This window comes from Thermobia domestica, chromosome 8 (genome assembly GCF_964235325.1).
Source record: "Thermobia domestica chromosome 8, izTheDome1.hap1.1, whole genome shotgun sequence".
NCBI classification, from domain to species: domain Eukaryota; kingdom Metazoa; phylum Arthropoda; class Insecta; order Zygentoma; family Lepismatidae; genus Thermobia; species Thermobia domestica.
In genome coordinates this window covers 175320785-175335310 of record NC_137461.1, presented here as the reverse complement: position 1 = coordinate 175335310, position 14526 = coordinate 175320785, and the positions used below count along the sequence as shown (strand labels likewise).

General features: G+C 38.5%; 1 protein-coding gene across 1 annotated transcript in view; it reads right to left on the bottom strand.

Moving 5' to 3' along the window:
• LOC145693356 (uncharacterized) overlaps positions 1 to 14526 on the bottom strand; it is a 1437468-nt gene that overhangs the window by 769952 nt on the left and 652990 nt on the right. The gene's annotated exons all lie outside the window — the stretch shown is intronic.

Below are 14526 nucleotides of genomic sequence, written 5' to 3'. Positions count from 1 at the left end.
CGCTCTCGCGTTCGGTGCGAGCGGACCCGGGTTCGATTCCTGATGAGCTACTCGGTCAAAAAAAAAGTGTAAAATGCTTTTTCAGGCCAGCTACCCTGAATGAGGTTTACGTCATTCACACCAGGCAGATACCGGGGTACTATCTAATTTATAAGTACCAGGCCACTTGCTTCCTTTCTTCCTTCCCTTTCCCCGGATAGTGTGCTCACCGAGGGACGTCATCCTTCAAACGTAACGGGCTAAACGGCCATAGATGCTGAAAGCCCAGAAATCTAAATCCTAAATTAAACGACATAAAGGCTTTCTTTGACATGTCGATGCGTAACTGAATCCTGGTCAGGAGCAGAATTCCGTTTGTGCACTACAACAGAAGTGATGTCCGAGATCAAGATTGATTCAGTAAAACAGTTGTTCTCAGGCACTGTGCGGTGAATATTAGTTTATAAGCGAGGCGAGTACAGATTTAGTTTGTCTCGTGGATGAGAACGATTGAGCAAATCAAGTACGAAAGGTGTAAATTTGTCCTGAAGATAGCTCGCAAAAGCATTAGCCTTATCTGTATTCGTATGAAGCGGCTTATTATGACGAATAACGGGGTACGTTTCTCGAATATTTTGACCTTGACATCTACGAAACGTTTCCAGTACTGAGAAGGATGAGAAATAGAGTAAAGATAGTTGCAAGTTTTGACTCTGTACCGTAACTTGTATATTTACGGTAGTGAACGATATACATGAGATAGTGAACAACATATGTATATCATTTTCTGTAGCGTTGCGCATGATAGTAATAACAGAATCGAGATTCCTGTAGAATTCCGACTCGGTAACTGCTAGTAATGGATGATGGTGATTAGTGAGATGCGATCTGTATGCAAGCCAATATGCTTTCTGTTAGCAGGTACTTAGTAGATTATGAATAGCTTGGGAAGTGGGAGTTCCATGAGTTGTAACAAGGAGTTTGATTTGAGCATAAAGGAAGGAGTGGAAGACTGGTGAAGACACAGTTATTGTATCGAAACTTACGTGAATATGTGTTTTGTTACATATTATCACATAGCCTTGCTCAGTGTATTATTGTGTTTTAGTACAAAATGGAAACAAGGCCTCATAGAATAGTTATAGGACTTTTTTTTTCGAAACTTCTGAGACTATGGCAACATTGTTATCAGTGGTACGCTGGAAAAAATATTTTCACGTGTACGCCAGAAATTGAGTACGTACGATCATGTGAAAAGAATGAAGGCCGAAAGTTCTATACCAAATGAGAAAAAAATCCAAACGTGTTTTTTAACGATAATTATCCTGTATATATTTTTCGAAATATTTTGGTCTACCCTGACGCCCTTAATCGTCACAGAGATATAGGCCATAGATCATTGGAAAGCTTATGGAACATAGATTCCAACGAGGTGACTTTTGTGCCCCTAATTCAAGCTCTCCGTGCTCAACCCGTAAAATAAGAAATTCAAAAAAATTGAAATAAAAATACATCTCGAAATTGGCAATACTGTTATTGGTCGTGCAAAAGAATGGCAATACACAGGGTATCACTAGTTAGGATCATGGGCGGTGATTAGGAGGGGCAAAGGGGGGCAGTTTCCCCCCACTTTTTTGAAGTGACCCATTGATGTATATGGTTTCATTTGGAATGTAAAGTTATTGTATATATTATTGGTTCATAGACGCGAATGATGCCATATATTTGCCGTTGCGTGAGACGTATTGGTTATTTCTCTTCTGATGGTGTTAAGAAAGCTACAGGATGTTTTAATTGCCACGGAAAATTCTCCAAAATTTAACCTATAATTTTATAAGGAGTGCAATGATTCCTGTGCAATTTAACCTGGAGTGCAATAATTCCAACGTACTTTCATTTCTTCGTACAATGTTAGTTAGCCGCTTTGAAACTAATTGAGATAACACTTCAAAAAATAAGTCTTTCACAAGTTATTATTTAATTGCATAAAAATTGACAGTTCCTAAAATGAATTTTCTTTTTTCCAATAGCAAGGAATATTGATAAAAATAAAAATAGAGTAAAATAAGGAACAACTTCTACCTTTTCCATTGTTTTACAATGTAATATACGAGTGAAATGGTGTACTTAGGGGTGTACTAGTATATATGCAATTAAATTTAGTGAATTCAACAAAATTCTTCGTTTTAGAATTATTTTATATAAGTGGACAGTGAAGTGATTCTAAGTATTGTTGAGTTTAGATGTATCCCAAGATAGTGAAAACTCTACCTAATGGCAACGAACATGTTTTGGGAAGCTGCAAAAGTATTTTTTTAGATGTCGTAACATTCATTGCTCATAGTGTTTACTGTCTTCCTACGAGTAATAACATACATTTAATAGCATGTGTGGAATTAAAAATATGTTTTCATTAATACCCGGTTTCAATGTAACTTTTGAAAAACAAGCCTCACTATTCATTACTATTATCCTTTTTATTTATTTGTTTTGCAAGTTTGTTATTAAATAATCTGATCACCAGGGCCCGGATCTTGTTGACAAGTCAACTTTTTTCTGTTACGCATAGGACAATTCAAGTTTAAATAAAAGCGTTATCCATCAACTCCAGGTTCTAAAAATATAGTTTTTTAGGGTCAACTTTTGGTCACTTTTTGCCGTTTGGAAATTTCAGGTCATTTTTTTTTTACATTTTAAGGTAACTTTTAGGTCACTTATGGTTTTTTTATTCTCTTTCCTCTACATAAGGAAATCTTTAAATGAACACGGTTTACGGATGTGGAAAAGACGAAGTTGAAAAATCTCTTTTCTTGCTTCCTGACTATTGGGGTGGAAAAACTGCATTCTTAACAAGCTAATGAAAACTAAGCTGTAGCTGGTTAACGAAAAGTGGGGGTTGGTAGGTGCCCAAAGGGATAGTTTTGGATTGTTGACCACAAAGGATGTGATCACGTGAATAACTAAAAATGGATTAGAAGGCGTACACAGATTTTAAACAGGTTTTTATCTATTATTCTCATGTAGTGTACACTTGGGAACTTTTATTGTTTAAGAGTGCTCCTTAGTTTCAACTCGGGAGTGAATTGACGCTTTCAATACTTACAATGCCGTACAATAGACTGATCAATAGAAATAAATGATCAACGGAGTGCAACTAACTGAAACAAAATTTTGTGAATATGAGTGAGAAATGTTAATTAAAAATCCAATGGATATTAAAAAATGTCAATGTTTAACGAAATAAACGTTTAAGAAAACGCAAGTGTTAAGTTCAATTTTTGTGATTTTTAGAGTCATTTTACAGGAATTTTAGTGTCATTTTATAGGTCAATTTTTAGAAAATTTTAGGTCAACAAGATCCGGGCCCTGCTGATCACACAATTTTCCACACAGAATTTTAAGATGTTCATGAGCAGTAAATCAAACCAAATCTTAAATTTCTTACGCGTTGCTAGTACCTACTTCCGTTGCTCTTGTCAATTTACTTAATAAAATATGAAATACGATATACGGTATTTTAATCGAAAAAGATAGTACCCTATTAGTTATGCAGCTTTTCGTCAAACAAAGTGTTAGCATTTACCAGGTAAACTAACATTGATATACAAATATTCAGATCATGTCTTGCCCCCCACTTTAAACGTCCAATCGCCGCCATTGGTTAGGATGTTTATTTATCTTCATTTAGACCACTTTTAATGCTTGTATTAATTAATGAATTAAGAAGAGAAATAGACAGAGCGAGGGAAGAGTTTTACAAAAGAAAATGCGAGGACATAGAAGAATTAGAAAGAGTTGGGAAATATGAGGAAATGTACAAGGAGGTGAAATCCATGGAATTTCGGAGGAAACAAGGGAGTATTATGATGGCAGTAGAAAATAAGAATAAGAAGGTAGTCAGAAAGAGAAATGAGGTCATAGGAATGTGGAAAGAATACGTTGAAGACTTATATGAGAGTAGGGATAGACCGTGTAGCCTAAATGTTGAAGTAGAAAATGAAGTAGGCGAGGATGATAAAGGATTTAGTATTTTTCGGGATGAGTTTGAAAAGGCTATATCCGAGATTAGGAATGGAAAGGCAACCGGAATAGATAACATACCAATCGAATTTATTAAAAATATAGGAGACAAGGGAAAGAAAGAATTGTCCAACTATGCAATAAAATATATGAAACAGGAGAATGGCCAAAAGACTTTCTGAAAACGATCATGATACCGATGGCTAAGAAATCGAACCCAAAGAGATGTGAGGATTATAGAACTATTAGTCTCATACGTACCTCATGCAGCTAAAATTCTGCTCCGAATACTGAACAGAAGGTTATGTGAAATAACAAATAAAGAAGTTGAGGAGGAGCACTTCGGGTTCAGAAGAGGCAAGGGCACAAGAGATGCAATTGGATTATTAAGGGCGATCGGTGAAAAATTTATAGAAAAAGGGAAAGAGGTGTATGTTATATTTATTGATCTAGAAAAGGCTTTTGACCGCGTGAATTGGGAATTGTTGTTGGGAGTTCTAATGAAGATAGGGTTGGAATGAAAAGATCGAAGACTCATAAGAAACTTATACATGAACCAACAAGTAAGTGTTAAGATAAGGGAAGAACTGACGGAAGAGAGTGCAATTGGAAGGGGAGTTCGACAAGGATGCTGCCTCTCGCCAACACTATTTAATGTCTATCTAGAAGAGATAGTGAAAAAGAGCCTATATGATGATGGTAGGAGGTAGAATGATTAGACGCATAAGATTTGAAGACGATATGACGCTTGTTGCAGAATCTGAAAAGAAAATCAATAAAATGTTGGGAAAAATGAGAAAGGTCTTTGAAGAATATGGGATGAAAATAAATGTTAGAAAGACAAAAGCCATGCTGATTGGAACGAAGGGGTCTGTGTCAAATGTAAAAGTAGGAGGGGAGAAAATAGAACAAGTGAATAGTTTTCGATGTCTGGGTAGTATTCTTAGTAATAACATGAAGTGCGAACGTGAAATAAAAGCAAGGATAGGAATGGCGAAAGAAGCCTTTAGGAGGAAGAAAAGTCTGTTTTGTGGGACCTTGAATAAAGAGTTGAGAAAAAGACTCATAAAATGCTTCGTGTGGAGTGTTGTACTGTATGGGGCGGAAACGTGGAGCATGGAAGCTTCTCAGCTGCGGCAAGTGACCTGCCAATAAAGGCAGAATACCTATGATGATGATGATTATGCTTGTAGTTCCTTTGGGAGCAAAGTTTCTCTCCACCAAATTCTGAGGGGAGGAGGAACTAAAAACATCCAACTTTTTCCTCCTTACACTTTCGCTCTTGTTTGGAGACGGAATGCACAGTGTTGTGAACGGAATGCACACTGTTGGGAAATGCCATCTCTTCTAAAGAGACAGACACCTAAATCACCTCTCTAGGTTAATTAGGAGCGAAGCGATGGACGTTTAAACTTTTGGCTCAACCGTTGAGCCGTTCGTCCTGTAAAGGTTAAGGTACGAAAAGTATACGTAAAAGGAGAAAAATGAACTAGATTGGATAGTTAGTATAACACCGACAACAAATCACAGGAAATCAAGCAAGTAGTACATATATTGTATTGCACAGTGTGTAGAAATACAAGAAACAATGGGTATACAGAGAAATGCTCTCTTGCAAAATGATATGACCACTGCACTTAATATCATTGTTCATTGCTAGTTGAAACACACTGTCAAATATGGTATTCACTAGGTTATGTCAAGCGCATTCCATACAGCAATAATAGTATTTCAAATACTCGATACTATCGTATTGTCGTTCTCCAACATACACGTGCCGCACAACACACCTCAAAACTTTTCCATTGGTTTCAGGTCTGGGAGATTGCAAGCGAATCCATTTCGCGCAAGTTTTTTTAGTTAACCATTCTTTTGTGGAATTGGCCACATGTATAGGAGCATTATCCTGTTGAAAGACCCACAAAGGTCCACCAATCACAATATCGAAGGGAAGCAGATTATTTTCGAGCACAGTTTGATAATCAGCTCCCTTCATACACCAAGAAAGGAAAGCGAGATTGGTTTCACCATAAGCACCAAACCCACCTCAGACCATTATAGACATGCCACCTTGATGTCGTTTGGAAAAGATCTGTTCTTTCCTCAAATCATGCCAATAATATGCCCACCATCTGGCCCGTTTAATTTAAATTTCTTTTCATCACCGAAGATTACCCGCTTCCATTCTACTTTCCAGTGTACATGCTCTTTCGCCCATGATAGTCTCTTGCGCTTGTGATCGGCGGTGAGTTGAGGGTGAACTTTCTTTTTCTTGTGTTGCAACACATTGCACTTCTTCACAGCGCGGCACAAAATTGATTTATGGACGTTTATGGTAGGATCACCGGACAGGTTGCCTAGACTTGTATTGTCATCATTAAGCTTACGCACTACATTTCTTACTTGTCCCGCTGTTAGTTTCTGTGGCCCTCCGATCGACATTTTTACACCAAACTTTGCTCCGTGTTTCAAATTATTATTATTCAAATAATTTTCCTACTTATAGTTCTGGAAGACATTCCTTCAGCTTTATAACCGGTAATTTGGCCCTTTTCATACTCAGAGAGTGCGCTCCTTCGACCCATTTTCTTACTCCACCGTCATACACACTACGAGCGCGTTTCAAACACGGTACTGTGGCTTCTTTAATCACAATAAATCTAGTTCCGTGCTTGGAAACACTTGGAGCGCCAACACCCTTCATCAATCTACAGTAACTCCCTCTATCACATAGTGATCGTATCGTTTTCCAACAGCCGATATCCACCGATATTTCTTTCCTAGCTGCTTCTTATCAGAACAAACACATGAGTTCTCCATTTCTGTTTCTAGTTGAGTTGACTTTGAGTTGTGGTTACCGCCCAGGGTTTCAAGGGAACTGGGCCCCAAGCGGTACAACCGGTAGGAATTTTTAGTGTTTGATATTATTAACACTACTTCTATCACTTGCGTGGAAGTAAAAGCTCGTCGAATAGTCGCTTCTCCAATCTTACAATTAGTTATGAGGTTCATAAGACAGTACAAACGTGGCAAACACAATAAACATGGTTTTAGATAATTTCTTTAAGTCACATTGATAGCATTGGCATGAACAAGGAGGATGTGATTTACGATTCTAAAGTTAGAGGCTACGGCCTCAACAATGGGTCAGTCGTGCAATCTGAGAGCGGCGCAATAAAGTATCAGACCCGGCGGAAGTCATAACACAAGATGACAAAAAAGATACTTAGAAATTACTTGCCCGCCATATTATCACATTATATACATTTATAGCAAATTAGCACATAATAAATAGAAAATAAAGTGGGCCACTCTGGTGGCGATAGGAGACACATCCAGGTCTCGTACAACAAACGAGGGGAGTTCAAACATATCCCGATATCACTAGTTACATCAAAAGGAGGCGGACGAAACGACAATGTATGAATGCGCCGTCGCCATAAATGAGAGGGTTCGTGCAATGGGGCAATTGAGGATCTAAGATGATTGATCAGCCATACAGTAGGGCAAAAGAACATTATCAACGTAATTAATTAAATTAAAAGGCTTAGGTATTATTCATTTTACACATCAAATAATAGGCCAATTGAGAAAGCGACTCCCCTTAATCATTTACAACATTAGATTAGAACCACAAGATTCATGAACGCAAGGATAGGATCTCGCTTACGTGAAGACGGAAATCAATATTACGAACACACAATCTACGTTAAGATGCACTTTCCTACCAAAGCCCTCCTAAACTATTCATTGGTGGCACACAAAACAAACTGCGAATCGAATCACAACACTTTGTCATAGTTGACGAAATTAACTCGCACACAAACAGTCGATTCTTGAAGAAAGAAACTGAAAGTGATTATCGATAGCCCGAGCGGATTCCCTGAAAGATGTTTAGTTCTTACCTGTAGGTCGATGCGGAAGAGACGTCAACAACAAGCGTCTTAGTCGAGGCAGAATCTTGGCATACCTTGTCCAGGTGATGTCCATCGACGGAGCAAGACATTTCCGGAAAACAAAAGGACTCTGAGACACTAGACGACTTGCAGGACAACTCTCGCGACCATCCACCTAAAGGTGGCTTCTCACTTAGTTCGCAGCGTGTAATACAAAGCGGAGGCGTTACCCATTTAAGTGATTACGATGAGGTTTGGTATACAGAGGTTGTTCAGTCTACAATTGGCAAATTTCAACTTAGCTAAAAAAATTTGAAGAATCCATGGCGCCAGGTCCGTAAGTGCTCGACGTATTTCCCCTGGTTCCTAACAATAGCCCGACAACGTAATTTCCACTGTAATAGGCTTCTCTGAAGAAGTGGGAGGGGAATCTTGTCCCATTCCCTTTGCACATCTTTCCAAAGTCCTTCCACAGTTGACACACGCCGTTTTCCCAAAGTCCGCTTGAGCAATCCAAATCCACAATAGTCAATAGGACTTGCATCTGGAGATTTAACAGGTACCTCATTGACAGGTATCATCTGTATACCACTTGCCTCCTCCATCTCCTGTAGAATACGAGGGACGATCGTGAAGTATGTGATGAGGCCTTGTCCATGTGAATGCGCACTAGATTCGCGTAATTTTCGTACATTGTTGGAATCTCATGCTCGTAGATCGGCCACATGATCTGCTCCTGAAAATACTGCGAATTTATTTTGCAGTTCTTCGCCACCCTACGAATCTGCAGTTTACCTCGTTAACAGTAGCCAGTAACGACCATGAACCCTTTTGGGAAGAATTTTTTATAGACACGGACTCACCTTCTGAAGTTCTTGGCGCCTTTCTCTCGGTACATGATGGCTCTCGGTTTGCCGCTGTCGGAAAGGTAAATCCATGCTTCATCGAGAGTTACGATGTACATCCACCTTTGTTTTGCCAGATGCCGTTCGTACAGCTTCCAGACGTTACACTTTCGTTCCTTTTGTTGGGCATCCGTGAGAAGATGGCCGCGAGCTTTCATGACTTTTTGCAGCTTGAGTTGATGCTGTAATATCCGGCTCACAGTCCTCAAAGACACGTCAAGACGATTAGCCATACACCTTTGGGTTGGCGGATTTTCTAACATTGCCATTTTGCGAGGTTCCCTCTGCATGGTGGAGGTGGCCTTGAAGCATTCCCGCTTCCTAGGCAACTTCTTTGGTGATCCAAATGGTGGATCTTTGTTGCCCTTGTACTTTTTAATAACATTTTTATTCCATTTAAACTGATGTTGCAACCATTTTTCTTGCACTGTTTTCTAATGACAGAAACACTAAAGTGGACGTCATAAAGAGCCGCAAAATATCTTTCCCAAAACCGGTTTAGTTTAGGCGGCATTTTGGTCACAGAGCGGAAACCTACACACTTGGAGACAAATTTAACACAACACTCACAACAATTGTCCTGTTTTGTGAGTTATTGTCGTCCGCGCGGAAAACCAACTCCGTTCCCAGGAAGCCACTGCATAACAGTGCAGGACGCCACGAGCCAGGTCAGGTGAGTCCATTCTGCCCGGGAGGGAGAAGGAACGAAATCGACCAAACGTAGGCTGAGCAACATCTGTATTATTGTCGGTCTGTTAGAACAATGAAGATATTATCAACAGAGCGAATGTGTTGCAGAAAGATTTATTAAAGAGTTCAATTTCTTTACAGACCGTACTACAAGAGAGTTCTCAAACAGCTTACAAATCACAGAATACGGTCACAGCTCACAGGATTCCAAAAATCAGTTAATTTAAGCGTACGGTGGCATTCTGGTAGGTATCAAAGTCGACATAATGAAGATAATTATATGCACACAATGAGACGGTGCGGAGATAAATAGCTTAATTTGGGAATTAGTTCAGAATGAATGCTTAGGGCGATAGTCAACAAATATAAAACGGCTCTCAGAGTGGAGCAGAGATAGATTAGTAATTACGGCCCAAACGAAAACAAAAGTCAAAATGTCGGAGATGGGCATCTCGCATTTACTGAATTGACACACAATTTAAAGTTTTTACGCACTTCACTATACAAGACACTAGATATCCAGGAGTTAACAAATGCAAGTATAAGGACATACCTAGACACAGGCATAGTCTGGCGTATCGCTTAAGTAACTCAAAAGTATCTTGAGTCTGCAAAAAGTCCAGAGGCCTACCTCCCGCGGAGGGGGAGCGACTAGAGCACAGTTATGTGCTCATCGCGTAGTCCAGAGGTAATGATCTCCGGAGATCTCAGTTCCGAGGTTTTATGTGGATTGAGTTTAGGTGTGTCAGTATTGCATCAGATTGTGCAGTAGTTAGAGATGATTCTTTCAAAGTTGCTTGGCTATCGATGAGGTAATGGCTAGGACAACTTGGTGAATTCTAATTGGCTGGGAATGGTCTCATACTACTTATGATAGGCTTGCGACGATTCTAGTGACTCCGATGGCTTACAATGCTCACACCCAAACAAAGATAACACACAGTAAAAATTTAAAAAAAAGAATACAGATATGGGTTCCAACTACAACTAGTTAATATTGCAAACACTATACCAGCAGGGATGCCGCATAGTCACCACCACTGTTCAGTTCAAGGGTTAGTTTAGCAGCTGTAAAATTGTATTGAGTCAGCGCTAAATATAGTCGTATTTAATACTAGGAGTAATACTCTAAGAGGGTTTGGTAACATTAGTATCAGACATGGTGAGTAATAGCGACACAGAGAATGGACTAACCCAAGTGTTAAGGTCAGGAGGTCGCACTTACGGTTGTATATGGCAAGATGATTCACAATAAAAGAGAGAACTTATTTTAAAAGGGAGAAAAAGGAATCTTATATCATAGTTGGTCGTGAGGGTTGGGAAGAGTGTCTGCAACGGAAGGGAGGCAGACACTTCTCAACATCTGCTGTCTTTTCAAGTTTAGCATCCCATGAACTGGTTCCAAAACAGCCGAAACCAGCACTGCAGCGGAAGAAAGTCCTCCTCTGTCTGCGGAGGACTGCTCGCGTCATCATGCATCTGGAAGTGTTAACAGTTTTCACACTATCAATGCAACTGCGTACTGTCAGCAGTTGAGCCGTATTCAAGAAAAACTCAAAACTCTGGAGCTAGTACTTCTGAACTTCTATGGTGTCCTCCTGTTACAGGACAAGGCTAAACGTTACGTGGCTACTATGACCCCGGACACCATTCTACGTCTTGGATGAGCCACACCATTCCATCCGCCATACTCCCCGGACCGTCCTATTATCACCTGTTTCATTCATTGGACAATCACTTTAGAGGACGCCAGTTCAAATCCCTAGTAGAGGTGCAAAGCAAAATGTACTTGATACCTTCTTCGCTTCACGGCCCACCAGGTTCTTTCGCGCTTGAATTCATAACCTTCCAGAACGTTAGCGGAAGATCGTCGATGCTTCTTGGAGTGATGGGGACTATTTTTGATCTTCCAGGTACGTCTTAGGTTATGTCGATGTTCGAAGGTGGTGGGTGACAACGCGACAGAACTTTCTTGGTTATCTTTATAAATATTTAGAGAGCCATTGAGTTGAGTATGGGGTACTGAAGTCTACAGTTAGATTCTGATAAGTATGATTTTATATCTTTTACCATAAATGCTTTGTGCTTACTCGTATGTTTACCTACGACCTTTTTTTTATTGTAAGCTAATGTTATGCGACATCAATCACATATAGAGCTTTCATATTACAACAATAGCATAGACCTACGGTATTCCTAAATTATGCTTTTGTTTACCAGCAGGTATTGCTAGATTTGATAGATAAAGGGGCTGAATTGTTTTCGTTGTTGTTGAAGTTTAGCGTCTCTCTTAACACAGCGGGTAAACTGAGTTTTGTCGGAGGAAGTCTAATCGAGAATCTTTTCGTTTGAAACAGAAAGAGAGTTTTGTACTTTTGCTTGATATTTCTTGCACGATTACTAATGAACCTTCTCTCTCTTAATAACATATATAGTGTAGGCCTACTCTTTCACTATTTCCTCTCCAACAAACATTTACTGAATTTCGAATGTTACAAAATATCTAGCATCGTGTACATTTGGTAACCAGGGAAAATTGATGTGAATTTGTGTTGTTCATGCATCGTGGCAGACAAAAGTGCTTTACCAGTTAATGGCAACTGCTTTAAAACCACATGCAGAGTATGAGAATTAAATGTTTCATATCTGTAGTTTAGTCTAGATAAATAACAAAATTGTGAACAGAAAGTGTAAGAACAACTCAAGTTATTAAATTAAACTATGCCAAACATAATTGACTTAGAACATCATAAGAGAAATACGAAAGAAGTTTTGAAAAAAAAGAAACAGAACGTAGAAATTTGTAAGTGCAGGCAAAGAAACCTAACTTACACACATTAAAGACGAATCATTTAGCGGGTAGTGATCACGCTTCAATGGTCAATGTGCTCGGTCAGTAATCTGGAATAGGGCTGTTCCGATAATCGAGTGATCGATAACAATTCGATAAAATTTCAAAACCGTTTCATCGATAAAGAATTTTAATTTTATCGAATTATCGATCTTTCGAGACTCCCGAAATGTTTGAGACCGTCGAAATGTTCGAGACTCTCGAAATGATCGAGACTCCCAAAATGTTCGAGACTCTCGAAATGATCGAAACGATCGAGACTCCCGAAATGTTCGGGACTCTAGAAGTGTTCAAGGCATTTGAAATGTAAGAAACATTAGACAACTCCGAGACACTCGAACTGTTCGAGAATCTCGAATTGTTTGAAAGCAGCAAATACAGAAATATACCAATATGATCGCATTTGTCGAGTCGCTTGAATATTTAGAAAAGTTCGGGATTATCGGAGTGTTCGAAAGAAACGATGAATTCGAGGTTATCATAGTTGTATATAATACGTATTGCATATATGCAGAGTGTTCATTTTAAAACGTCTCTCCTTAGCAATGTAGTGAAGAAGTAGTTTTTTCCCCACAGATCTGTACAAGGTTTAAGCAGTCCGTCAGAAGAGAGAAAGAGGAAGAGAAAACATGCATCACCCGAATGGAATTGGAATCCAAGACAACATTAGTCTACTAATTGTCACTTAGCCGATTGCGCCAATAACGGGGCAGGCAGAAAAATAATTTTATATATGATTTCGACAAATACAACTTTGCAATAACTTATCAGATGAAAAAAGTTGTTTGACTAGTTTGGCTGCAAGAAGAAATCATTGGAGAGGCGAAGGAACCGAACTGTTCATCCCTACTTTTAATAATACCCGAAACTTCGATAATACCCGAAATGTCGACAATACCGGAAACTTCGATAATACTCGAAATGTTGATAATACCCGAAACTTCGATAATACTCGAAATTTCGATAATACCCGAAACTTCGATAATTTCAAATACTCGAACGGTTTCGAGTAACCGATGACAACTCGATAAATTTTCACTCCCGAAGTTCGATAGGTCTTCAGCCTTATCAAACATCCCTAATCTGGAAGCCCTCGGATCTGAACTACGGTGAAAATATATTTTGTTACTTTAGTTTTTTATAGTGGCGCTTCATCGACAATGAATATTTGAATGTTTCAATATTAGAATTATCAAATCTTCATTAATAATAATAATAAAAATTAATATTTATTATTATTATTATTATTATTATTATTATTATTATTATTATTATTATTATTATTATTATTATTATTATTATTATTATCTCGTAAAAGATAAATGTTAGGAGCTCTTCGCTCAGGTCATACCATTACAAGCTGAAACGTGGCATTTGGCAAGAATATTCCGGTTTTGTTGAGCATTGCCCACGAGAAGAGAGATTTCTCATTTCGTTATTAAAACAAAGCAAAATCGAGACGGCACAAGGCTAACTCAATTTATCGTCTTAATTTGGAGATGAGAATCGAGACGAGACGAAAGTATCGTAATCCTTTCTTTTCTTATTTTGATTCACGAAACAGTATATGTCCATTCTTTGATTAACAGTTTCTCTGCAGACTGAATCTTATGTGCTATTTTGTTACTTTGTATTTCGGAGTTCATCGAAGTATGGTGTGTTTGCGTCCTGTAGTAAAGCTTTTATAATTCTTTCTGCATATCCTAAACATTAGTTTATTATGTCTTACGTTCCAGAGATATTCAGTTATTTTCATTACATTTACTTTTTGTTGAAACGTACAGTAGAAAACTTTCTACATGAAACTTTAGTAGAACGCTTTCGTTTAATATTTGGGTAGTTGCAAAAAATAATGCCATTATTATTATTATTATTATTATTATTATTATTATTATTATTATTATTATTATTATTATTATTACTGAAATTTTGTGAATTTAATGGTTCACCCTGTTCCCAAAAGGTTACGCGCTTTGTTTATGGATGTTTCAGTGGTAGAGCTTCCGGAAAGTGGGCTCTGTGGGAGACAAATACCATGTGCATGGATTTTCTCGAGTTATCGTTTCCTCCTACCTTTTTCAGTACACCATTTTATTCATTCCCATCACCATCTCCTTTAGCCTACCAGGCATAAACATGGGACGTAAAACAAAAATATTAATTTCAGTTTTCCTTAGTGCTCTTG